This window comes from Electrona antarctica (genome assembly GCF_951216825.1).
Source record: "Electrona antarctica genome assembly, chromosome: 22".
Classification (NCBI taxonomy): Eukaryota; Metazoa; Chordata; class Actinopteri; order Myctophiformes; family Myctophidae; genus Electrona; species Electrona antarctica.
Window position 1 is genome coordinate 23,722,794 of NC_136805.1, and position 12,052 is coordinate 23,734,845.

Genomic DNA, 12,052 nt, shown 5'->3' on the forward strand with positions numbered 1-12,052 from the left:
TGGAGAGTGTCTGTAACAGTGCAGAGAGTTTATGGTTTATTATGGCACAAAGGGCTGAGTGAGTTATGACTTGACTTATCGTCGCTTGCATGCTGCTGTAAATGATCTGCACACATTACATCATTGTTTAACCCATTGTGTATGCATGTACGGTTGGAGGCCATCGATATTGTCCTTTTCTTTTTGCTGAGGTTTGCGTGATCTGCGCAAAAGGACAGTTAACCCATTTTGGGCGGGAACCCCTTTTGGTGTTTTAAACATTATGTTATAATTTAGCTATTGAAAAATAGCAGATCTACAAGCTCATAGCGCGCCACCGAGTGGCGCGCTACGAGCTTGTAGGTCTGCTATTTTTGAAAAATCGTGAAAATATTTATTTCAGAAAACTGGAGGATTTAGAAGAATTATTTTAAATTTTGAGGTCTAAATGGGTCAAATGATAAGGGACAATATCGGTGGCACCCAACTGTACAGTATATACACAGTACAGTACAACAAGGTAACCTCTTCATCGCTAGCTGGCGTATAGCACTCTTCGTCACAATACTGTATATGCCTCGATCTTTTGCCTGACAAATTTGACAGCGGTGACATGACATCTGCGTGGCAACTTTTATTTTCTCAACCTCTTCCTCTTCTCTCGGCACTCCCCGGTAGATCAAATGGAGGCCTACTCTCGTCACCTGTCAGAGGAATGCACCGGCACTCACATCCGTCAACAACTCAACGAGAACAGGCATAGCTATGGCCCACTGTAGGGCCCCGAGAGGGCCTCAGGGCGCTGGAACCTGACTGGTGAATTGGCTTGGCATTGTGTGTGTGTGTGTGTGTGTGTGTGTGTGTGTGTGTGTGTGTGTGTGTGTGTGTGTGTGTGTGTGTGTGTGTGTGTGTGTGTGTGTGTGTGTGTGTGTGTGTGTGTGTGTGTGTGTGTGTGTGTGTGTGTGTGTGTGTGTGTGTGTGTGTGTGTGTGTGTGTGTGTGTGTGTTAAAAGTTAAGTGTGGTACAGGTGTGTGTCAATGCACAGGTTACACAGGTAGCCAGACACACAAACATTGCTTGAACGCACCCATATTGTGTATTTCTGTGTGTGTGTGCATGAATGTGTCAGTGCATGTTGCGTGCGGTACAAGTGCGTCAATACAAAGGTCACACAGGCACACACACACACACACGCACATAAAAGCCAACAGACTGTGTACTGCGCTCACTCACGCCTGTTTACGAGGCACCGACGCAGCCAGTGGCTGTCACCACGTGACCAAACGTGTCTTGCTCTGCTCGGGGCGGCCTGTATGATGTCTGCGGTTTAGACAGGGTGTTCCAACGCGCTCACCACCAACCTGAGAGGGAGAACGAGAGAGAAACGTAAAGAGAGATAGATAGAGAGAGAGAGAGAGAGGGGGATTTGGGCATGTGTCAACAGGCATACCTGTAACCTGGGAGATGTGCCCTGAAGGTACCTGGTGATTTTCTCATGATTGTGATGGCCAGACGCAGACGACAGGCCTTTGCAAAAGTAGACTCCTCAGCAGGACTGAGGTGGCTTAGCGTGGCGTCAGACACACACACCACCGCATTCCATTGGGATGCTCTTCATGCACCGGGCGGGGTGTGTGTGTGTGTGTGCGTGCACACCTGCCTACCTGTGTGTACTCTTACTGTATGTGTTGGTGCGTATGGCGTGCACACAGATCCCAATTACTGTTTGTGTCTGCGGCCACCGAGGGACGGTGTCAGGGGAGCGAGGAGGGAACAGAAGCACAGGTCCAACCCTGAGAACTGGAGGAACCAGCGTAGACGTCAGGGGACTAAAGGGAGTCTAAGGGGCTTAAGCTTGGCCCGACACAAACACTTACCTAGTGTGTCTGCTGTCTCCGTCACTGTGTACTGGAAAACAAGGGCTTTGGTGGAGACACTGGATGCGAGGGGTACCCCTGGGCTGCTAACTAGGCCCCTGATTATTTTTTTCTTTTCTTTTTCTAACATATCTCATGTTTGTTTTCGGTTTGGGTAATGTTGAAGTAATGCCATATCAACTCACAATATTCCTCTTGTGTCTCCCCCCCTTCCTCTCTCCCATGGGACTAGTATTTCATCTTCCACTGCTGTCTCTCTCAGAAGTGGTGCCCAAACCAACCTCAGCGACAAGGTGGCCCTTAATGCGCGGGTGGGGGGTAATAATCACGCCCTTTCTTGTCAGTTTGGAGACAGAAAAAAAGAAGGCCTCCCGACAAAAGAGACGGCGTTGCGTGTGAAAGTATGGGGGGTCGTTTTAAGTGAGAACTGGCGTTGCGTGACAAACAATAGCGAGTGATTGCCGTCGGCTGTCATGCAGCAGGAGATGAAACGCCCGCTCAGGGCAGATGGAGACAGGCAGAGGCTGAAGTGGCTGCGACGCTTCGCATTTCTGCCGCCGCAAACGCACACACCTAAGAAGCCTTTCTCCGTTTGATCTCATTTGTCACCATTTCCTTTATATACTCAAGTGACAACTGAGGGTTACGTGTGCACTCTCTCTCGTCATATGGTGCCCATCAGATAAGACAAGGAAATGGAATGTGTGTGCGTGTGTGTGCGTACGCGCATGTGTGTCACACACACACACACACACACACACACACACACACACACACACACACACACACACACACATGTAGACCAGGGACTTATCATCAATTAGCATATAAGGTTACGCCCTCCCCGCATATTCATTTGCCTCATGATGGCAGTCATTATGTTGTAATTACCTGTCTTTCTCTTGTCAATAATTTACATTAGCCTTGGCGTTTGTGCCACGTGCACATGGGCTCAGGCAAAAACCCTAATTGAGGCGAGCTGATATGATAATGAAGATAAACCGGTTGTTGTAGCCCCTGAAGGTGAGTGGTTCACTGCTTGTGTAACTGTATTAATAGCAGGGCTCCTCCAGGACCAGAGGATAGTAAAGCAGGGAATCTCTAATTGCCCTAATTATCAAGGGAAACCCTCATTCCAGCAGCCTGGTGGAGCAGGCTGTCGACTGTTATGACACTATCTAGGTCATTAGATTCTCATCAGCCGGTGAGGCATAAAAAAAAAAGAACGAAATCAGGTGACACACAGAGTGCCCACCCCCCCCTTCCCCCACCCTACATACAAAGACATTGGAGGGTAGAATATTAGGAATGTGATTAGCTGTGGCCAGTTTTAATTGAGAAACATACAGCTAAGTATAAAAATGGGATTTGGACCATATTAAGCTAGAGCATTCGTTCTATCCTTAGACAAATATAACTTGTTTGATGTTTAAATGTCAGCGGAGGGTACCTGTGGTTTTTGGGGTGTGGTTCCCAGTGTGTTTTCTTGTGTGTGCTTATTCGTCTCAGAGAGGCGCCAGGCTTTGCCAGTGGCTGGGAACAGGGTGGCATGTTGGCGCGCCACCAACACACAGACACAATGTACTCACAGACTCACCTCGCCTGAACTCTGTTTGTTCCACGCTCGGAGCGAAGTTTGTTCCGAGTGTTATGTCTTTGTGCTGCTGCCAAGATGCTACTCAGAATTAACTTGACTGTTTTTAGATGATGTGTAAGGTAAATAGTTTTTTTTTTTATGGTTCACGCATCGGTGACGGTACATGCAATATAAATGAATGCAGAGACAGTCACGCATGCTGCATATTTGTTTACTCTTTGTCTCTCCCTTTGTCTTTCTCTGTCACTCCATTTATGTCGATCTACCACTGTATTTGCTGTATGTCTACACACGTGCGTGCCGAGCACGCACACACACACACACAAATGTGCGTGCGCACACCTACTGAGCTAAAAGGGGAGCAGATTGACGGTGGTGACACGGCTAATGTCTCGTCCGTCTCGTGTCAAGAGGTAGGGATTAGTCAAGCACATGAGGTGTCCTGTGTACATTATTTATCAGCAAAGTCTTCCTCGTCACTTCCATTATACCCTGCACCACTCTGCTCCACTCCACTCTGCCAGCCAGGAGTTTTATCGCTAGTACTGTCACCGTGTAGCGGGCGCCGTGGCAGGCCGCCGTGCATATTAATTAACGAGATGGAGACAAAGTGTAGTCGGACCGCCATGACACCCTCCTAATAAAGCATTCATCATCTTTCCGCCATACAGATGGGTGTCGGGTGTAGCGTCGGTGGAAATGTCCGTGTGCCGCGGCAATAAATAAATGGAGGGCTGTGATAGACAGTTTTGGGAAGGCCGAATGTGAGACGCACTCTCTTGTGTTCGAGGAGTTACAAAGTAGTGTCAGGCCAGAGGTCTTAGAGATACTAATGGGTAGAGGTGAAGGAGTTTCAGTGTTGGCATGAATTATTGAATATGATCAGGTTTCCTGAGCTGCCCCCCCCCCCCCCCCACCACCACCACCACCACCACACACACAGTCAAAACACACATGCACACACCCCCACACACACATGTTTGTATTACTATATTTGTGAGGATATCAACATTTTAGGGTGGAATTTAAAAAAAATTGGGCCATTTGAACCCGAACATCAACATGGAATGAATTCTGTACTGGGCATATATGGAGCGTGTCTTGAGTGTACAGGGTTTGATGAGGTCAGATCAACATATGGAATGTCAGAACAGGTCAGCTCCATATATGGAGATGGTTTGAGGTCAGATGTAGAGTTGCTCCATATATGCAGATCTAGGTGATGATCCAGTCTTCTCCATGTATGGCTATCCAGGGTTTGATGAGGTCAGTGTCGTGATCTTCATATGGAGATGGCCATATATGGTGGTGTGACGTGTCTCGAGGCGTAATGTCACGAGGCGTGACCATATATGGAGGCGTGATGTCACAAGGTGTGACCATATATGGAGGTGTGACCGACCGCACAACTGACGGGAAATTCAGGTTTTCATAGTAAACTGCGACCTACAGTCGCAATAAATCTGGTATAACTGCAACCCTAATCATTGGATTAACCGTAACCCCAATCTGAATCTTTTCCTAACTGTAAGCCAAGGGTCAGGGTAACCCAATCTTTGTTGTCATTACCATAAAATTACCATTATTGTCTCCACCAGGCCGAAGGCATGGGGAGAGAGTATGTTTTGCACTGTCCGTGTGTGTGTCCGTCCTTCCGTCCGTCTGTGAACAGCTAATCTCCGGCACCGTTAACCCGGTCGATGCCAAACTTTGCACACACACTCCCTGGATGCCAACGATGAACCTCTGCCCCGCATTTTCCAGAACGGCCTGTTATAGCGCCACCATGAGGCAGCTTTTCACATTTTTTACCTAAAACTGCACCGATCTGCATGAAACGTTGCATGCACACTCCCTAGAGGCCAACGACAAACCTTTGACCTGCATTTTCCGCATCTGCCTTTTATAGCGCCACCAGGAGGCCGACTTTTGTAAAACACATTTTTTGATATTACTCCTCCAGATTCTGTCCAAAAATCTCACAAATCTTTACACAGTATCTCTATGGTCATGTGCTCAAGTCGGATCTGTCCCATATTTCATATTCCATCCTAATTGGCTATAATTGGCTTTCGCAATTTACGTGAAATCTTTCACACATTTTCTTACTAGGCTGAGGAATATATCCCACCCTTTTCACATTGGCCTGTTATAGCGCCACCAACAGGTTGATTTTTGCAAAACACATTTTTGGAACAAAATGCCTCAACTCATCCAATTGCCATCAAAGGCAAACATGTTTATATTACTCCTAAACATTTTGCCAAACATCTCACACAGTCCTATCCTCCTGGTGGAGACCTGTGCCCAGAAGGGCACTTTTTCTAGTTTTGTCTTATGAGGACCAGGAGAATTATATTTCTCCAATCCTACTACACTTGTGGGGACATTTATCCCTCACAAGTATAGTAATACACACACACACACACGCGCGCGCACGCACATACACATACTCTTGGGAGCAGGTCCCTGGTTCTTTTTGCACAGTGGAAAGAAAACCTACACCAATAATCCTTTCAAGGTGGAGGGGATCCGGGGATCAGAGTGCTGAGTTCTGAGTGTGTTTTTGACTTTGTGTGTGTGTGTGTGTGTTTTTGACTTTGTGTGTGTGTGTGTGTGTGTGTGTGTGTGTGTGTGTGTGTGTGTGTGTGTGTGTGTGTGTGTGTGCACGATTTCGGCTGGGGTCACACACACTAAACGTGTCGACACCATTCAAGCGCTTTAGATTAAATCATCCGTTCAATGACAAAATGACCAAACGTTGCTTGCTGTGTGTCTGTTCCAGAACATGAATCCCACAGCTATGTCTGCGAATTGGCATGTTTACAACTGTTTGGCCAGGTATGTGTGTGTGTGTGTGTGTGTGTGTGTGTGTGTGTGTGTGTGTGTGTGTGTGTGTGTGTGTGTGTGTGTGTGTGTGTGTGTGTGTGTGTGTGTGTGTGTGTGTGTGTGTGTGTGTGTGTGTGTGTGTGTGTGTGTGTGAGATTGTTCTCCATGACGTGTGTATTTCACAGCCTATATTTGTGCGAGGGGAAAGCGGCAGCTCCGTCGCAGTCCGGTGTTTGGTTCTGAATTATTCAGCCTCCTCCTCCGCATCATCTCTCGGGTCTCGTGTGATGCGAGGAGGCCTCCTTTCAGCTCCTCTTTCCTTCCCATCGCTAATTACACCTGCTACCACGTCGTTGACCCGGCGCCCCGGCCTCTCCTCGGCAGGACCTGCTAATGGAAGGCCCTCTATTAGGATAATCACGGGACTTCTGGGACAGAAACGCTTTGTTAAAGTCTCCCCAAATGACTCTGAGGTCGAACGCCTGGACCTACTGTCCACTTTCCATTAGTGTTTGTTTTTGTGACCGTAGGTCGCAGTTACTATGAAAACCTGCATTTCCGGTCAGTCGTGTCACGTCACGTCTTGGTCACGCCTTGTGACACGTCACGCCACATCACGCCTCATGACACACTCCATGTGTGTTTCTCAACCGTGCCGTATTAAGAAGCTCTGTTGTTTCAGGCTTGAAAACGTCAATTAAAAAAAGGAAAACAAGAAAAGTCCATATATGGGCATTTCCAGACGATGCCCTAATACAATCCCTGTTATGCCCATATATGGAGATCCCTGATGTCATCAATATTAAGCCCATGGCCATATTGTGACAGTCTCATGATAACCTGTGTGGTCACACTTGCAAATGAACCAAGGTGGTACAACACATGGATCTCTATATGTGTAGCTGACTATCATCACCTGGATCTCCATGTGAAGATGAAATTAAATTAAATGAAATTAAATCTATATTTACCCAGGGTATCTGGGCTAAGCTCAAGAACTTGTTTCCAGCCAGGCCCTGCTCATAGAACACATTTCATCGTAGTGGTTCAATGCCTTGTTCAAGGGCACTTCAGCGACACTGACCTCATCAAACCCTGGATAGCCATACATGGTTTGACATACTAGATCTGCATATATGGAGCCGGGCAGCAACTCTACATCTGACCTCTGCGCTGACACCAGATTCATATTTAACTCCTGCTTCTCAACTGTGTTGAGAAGCTCTGTTGTTTAAGGGCGATGTCGCTTCTCGCCCTCAGGGCGTCTTACTGTTTATATATATTCTGTATATTTCAGCAGTTATTTCACAGACGTTGATATCCATAGTAAATTTGCATTGAAACCTGATGCAAGTGAGGGGCACTCAATCATACATCATCAAGAATGGTGGTCCCTTATCCCACCGACATACATATGACGATTTGCTCAGACACATATGACGTAAATTCTCCGATCATTGTCAATGGCAGTTTGTTCAGACAACACAAACATTAGTTCTCCATTCATTGTCAATGGCATTTTTGAGGGCCCTCCCTCAAAAACACATGTTTGTTTTGTAAACGCAATTGACAATGAAGAGAAGATTTACGTCATGATGTGTAATTTACGTCATATTGTCTCTTTATTAATGGCGTTTAATGTTTGTGTTTGCACCGTTTGTTTTACATCACCATTACATCACCTAAACAACATGAGTTAGACTTTAATATATTAGCGCCCCTCACTTCACACGGGTGTGATTTGTAATGTTTGTTCACTGCTCAGACAACACAAACATTAGTTCTCCATTCATTGACAATGGCATTTTTAATGTTTGTTCATTAAATCTTTTTAATGACCAGTGGCTACTGGGTAAATGCAAGCTTCTAAAGCTTGCAGGGGGTGCAGGGGCAACCACATATTTTTGATCTACCAAGTTAATCAGATTGGGCTATTGAGGTGATCAATTGAGTTGATCATAAACAACCTTTATTAACCATTGTTGTTTGATGTGCATACATGTTTTCTTCCCAGATAGTCAGAATGTAATACCTTGATTAGGTCTTGATCTAGATGTGTGCAGGGGAGAGTGGGAGAAATGATTCTCCCATTTATAATGGTAGACTGGGGAGAAACTGCTCTCCTGAATAGTGGTGACAAAGATGTGGATGATCACTTTGAGCATATAATATTTTAGGTTAATCAGAGCATATTTTCAGTATACCTAAATCTTCGGCTAAATCTTCACTAAACATAATAACATAATAGGTTATTTTTAAGGCTAGACATGACTATTGCATGATAGTTCTCTTCCTCAACATAGAGGCAACGACCTATGTATGCAACTGGTGCCTGCACAGATCACAGTTGGCATGGATGGACACCATTCTGTCAATGTTTAGGAATGAGGTTAAGATGAGAGCCATGGAAAGAGGCTTGAAATTGAGAGAGGGGGGGGGGGGGGTCGATGTAATACAGTATTTCCCTGCATTTTCTTCAGGAGTACAATTCTCATGATGCCGTAAAATTGACTTTGATAACGAGACAAGAAAGGCATGGAAACGCTGAAAGTGTGTTTATCTCACATTAAGTATGTGTTTTCATGGATATGGACCGTAGACTTTTCAGTCTCTGGTCACCACTTGTCTTTGTTAGCTTGTGGGGGGGAGAGAGGAGAAGGGTCTGCTCAAGGCATTCTCCCTCCAGGGTGCAGTGGAAAATCCCATCCCCATTCTGTTCTATGTATTTCCCTCACAGTGAGGTCATGTTGTCTGCCTAACCGCAGTGCAGCCACAATGCCTGGGGCCTGCATGTCCCCCAATCACTGACTTGACTGAGTGGCGCTACAGTATGTTACTGCGTCAGATCACTGGGGGGCAGTATTGAGCCAGTGTGGAAGAGACAACGGGCGAGTGTGTGGGAGAGTGTGTGTATGTGTGCGTGTGTGGCGTCTACTTTTATTGCATACTGTGTATATTATCAAGCTAAGGTTGGTTCAACCCTGCATGAGCATACAATCAATAGCTTGCACCCAAGCGTTTTGTGCGTTTAGAGTATTACATAATTGGAAAGAGCTGCGTTCGAGAGATGTGGAATTGTCTCACCCTCTTCTTTCCTCTCCTTCCTGTCTTCCCTCTCTCCACTGCTGGCAGTCAAACAGAACTGAAAGGCCCTAATACAGACAAATATGGTCTCTCCTTGAATTGGAAGATGAAATTAGAGTAGTAAGACATTCCAGGCAGGAACTACTGTATCGTCCACCTGTCACAGGTGTGAAGGGACCCATGAGAACTGAGGAAGCATCCTTCCCTCCCCGACCTTTTCTGACTCGGTGACCCCATTGTGTTCCCTATGGGACCGCAGAGACTGAGGGCATTGTCCCGTTAGTTCCATGTACCAGGGAACTTACCTGTCACCAGTCACAGCCCAGGGGACAAGACTCTGTCTCCACTTTTGTAATCAGGGTGACAAGGGGACAAGAGGACACTTCCAATGGGACCTTGTTTGAGCGATCAGATGATGATGATGAAGTGACCCGGTGTGGATTTGCCGGTGTCGAGTGGTGCCATCGTCACTGACTGGATGTCCTTTAGAGATAACAGTGGATTGACATAACGTCTGTAGATGTAGACGGAGTAAATCCATTGGCTGTTCACATTGTTAGGCCTATAGGATAGGATAACATTTTATTAACCCCCCAGGGTGTTACAGCAGCGCAGAGTAAAAGAGTAAAGAGGCGCTCAACAATAAATACAGCAATAAATCTTACGACAATAGATACAGCAATAAACTAGCCTATACTCACTCGCAGACATGCACACACACAAGCGGGTGCACGCACACAAGCGTGCGCACACACACACACATGCATACACACATCACACACACATGCGCACACAAACACACATACACTCACGCGCACGCACACACATATTGTAGGTCATTAGTTTCAACCTTTGTTTTTAGAATGATAAAATAGCAAATGGACAAGCTCAAATCTTCAGCAAAGTGATTTGGTGTAGAGGGATAGATGGAGTGGGTCAAGTATAGAGCCCTGCCCGGGTCAACTGTATAAGGTTTATAAGTGGTTCAAACCTTTGGTGTGTATATGTGGCACTTCCTTAAAAAAAAAAAAAACTTGATTACATAAGACTTCAGTCTATTTCTTTGTGAAGTGCTCGCCCATTGTACATTTTCCACAAACCTCTCTCTCTCTCTCTTTCTCTCTCTCTCTCTCTCTCTCTCTCTCTCTCTCTCTCTCTCTCTCTCTCTCTCTCTCTGTATGTCTCTGTCTCTTTGCCCCCCCTCGCCCCTCTCTCTCTCTCTCTCTCTCTCTCTCTCTCTCTCTCTCTCTCTCTCTGTATGTCTCTCTGTCTCTTTGCCCCCCCCTCTCTCTCTCTCTCTGTGGTTGTGTCGTGGAGTCGTGGGCAGCTCTCCTTAATGGGCCATTGTTCAACCTGCAGCCTTACAGGTCAGAGGTCAACTGCACCTGAGGCCAATTCCCACAAACAAAAGCTCTGTGTGTGCCGGCACCAGGACACCACTTCCCTGTCTCCTGTCTCCTGTCTCCTGTCCCACACAAGCACGCTCTCTCCAGTGATTGGTTGAAGATTTCTTTCATTATAGTACCGTCGGCTGCTGTAACTGCTCCACTTGTCTGTCTGCTTCCCCCTCATTCGTTTGTTTGTCTATTATCGTTTTGATACTCTTAAACCATTAAGACCTGAGGTCGATTCCACTTAATGCCTTCCAAATCAGCAGTTCTCAAAATCATTCACACACTTTCAAGATTTATCAACAATAGCAGATGTATAAGCTTGCAGCGCGGCACGAAGTGGCACGATGTGAGCTTGTATATCCACTGTTTTTGAATAGTCAATCTTAAATGACAATGAATTAATTACTGACCAAATTGTGATTGATACAGAACCGGGGCGCGATTATTTAATCAGACTTGAAGGGACCTAATTTGATCCATCATGAACTTAGAATAAGAAAATGTAATATAATATATCAAAATCTAAATGGATATTACTACATGGTTCTGGTATCAAGAATTTCCTCTGAAGCACTCTGGGGGGCGTTGTGACCTTGTTGACATCTGTGATGGTAGCAGACATACTACTAAACCCCCTTTTTCTATAAACTGTAATCGGTAATGCATTTTCTTCTTTTTCTCACATTAGTACAACTGATACAGATTGATCACCCCCCACAAAAAAGAAACGCAATGAGGACAGTCTCGTTTTCTTCTCAACCTTGACCAGGAGGAAGACGTACACAGCAATTTGTCGTTATGAACGGCGATGGCCAACATCAACTCATGTGCCCCGCTTCCAACACTAACATGGACTTAATGCCTCATGATCCCTGGCGTAGGAATGGACAAGAGACGCGAAGCCTCAACACACAGAGCACATTTCCACACACTTCCTGTCATGGAGACAGCCGTTCCCAGCTCCCCTGGCAGGGAGTCAAGGCCAGCAGATGGGAACCTTTATGCTGCCACACATCCAGCTAGGCCGGACGGGAGGGAGGAGGGTGGGCGGACTGGCCAGTTTGAACCCTGGACTGGACGTGAAAAGAAACCGTTGTGTGCAGAGCAGGGGTGTGTGTGTGTGTGTGTGTGTGTGTGTGTGTGTGTGTGTGTGTGTGTGTGTGTGTGTGTGTGTGTGTGTGTGTGTGTGTGTGTGTGTGTGTGTGTGTGTGTGTGTGTGTGTGTGTGTGTGTGTGTGTGTGTGATGTGGGGTGGAGGGCGTGAGTGGCATGTGGGGGTGGGGTGAGGGGAAG

At 46.3% G+C, this 12,052-nt stretch overlaps 1 long non-coding RNA gene across 1 annotated transcript in view; it reads left to right on the plus strand.

The window, feature by feature from the left end:
• Positions 1 to 11,770, plus strand: part of LOC306915687 — a 41,211-nt gene extending 29,441 nt beyond the window's left edge. The window contains exon 3 of the long non-coding RNA XR_013788870.1: positions 11,449 to 11,770. This is a non-coding gene — a long non-coding RNA (uncharacterized lncRNA). The remainder of the gene's footprint in view (positions 1 to 11,448) is intronic.
• The last annotated feature ends 282 nt before the right edge of the window (positions 11,771 to 12,052 follow it).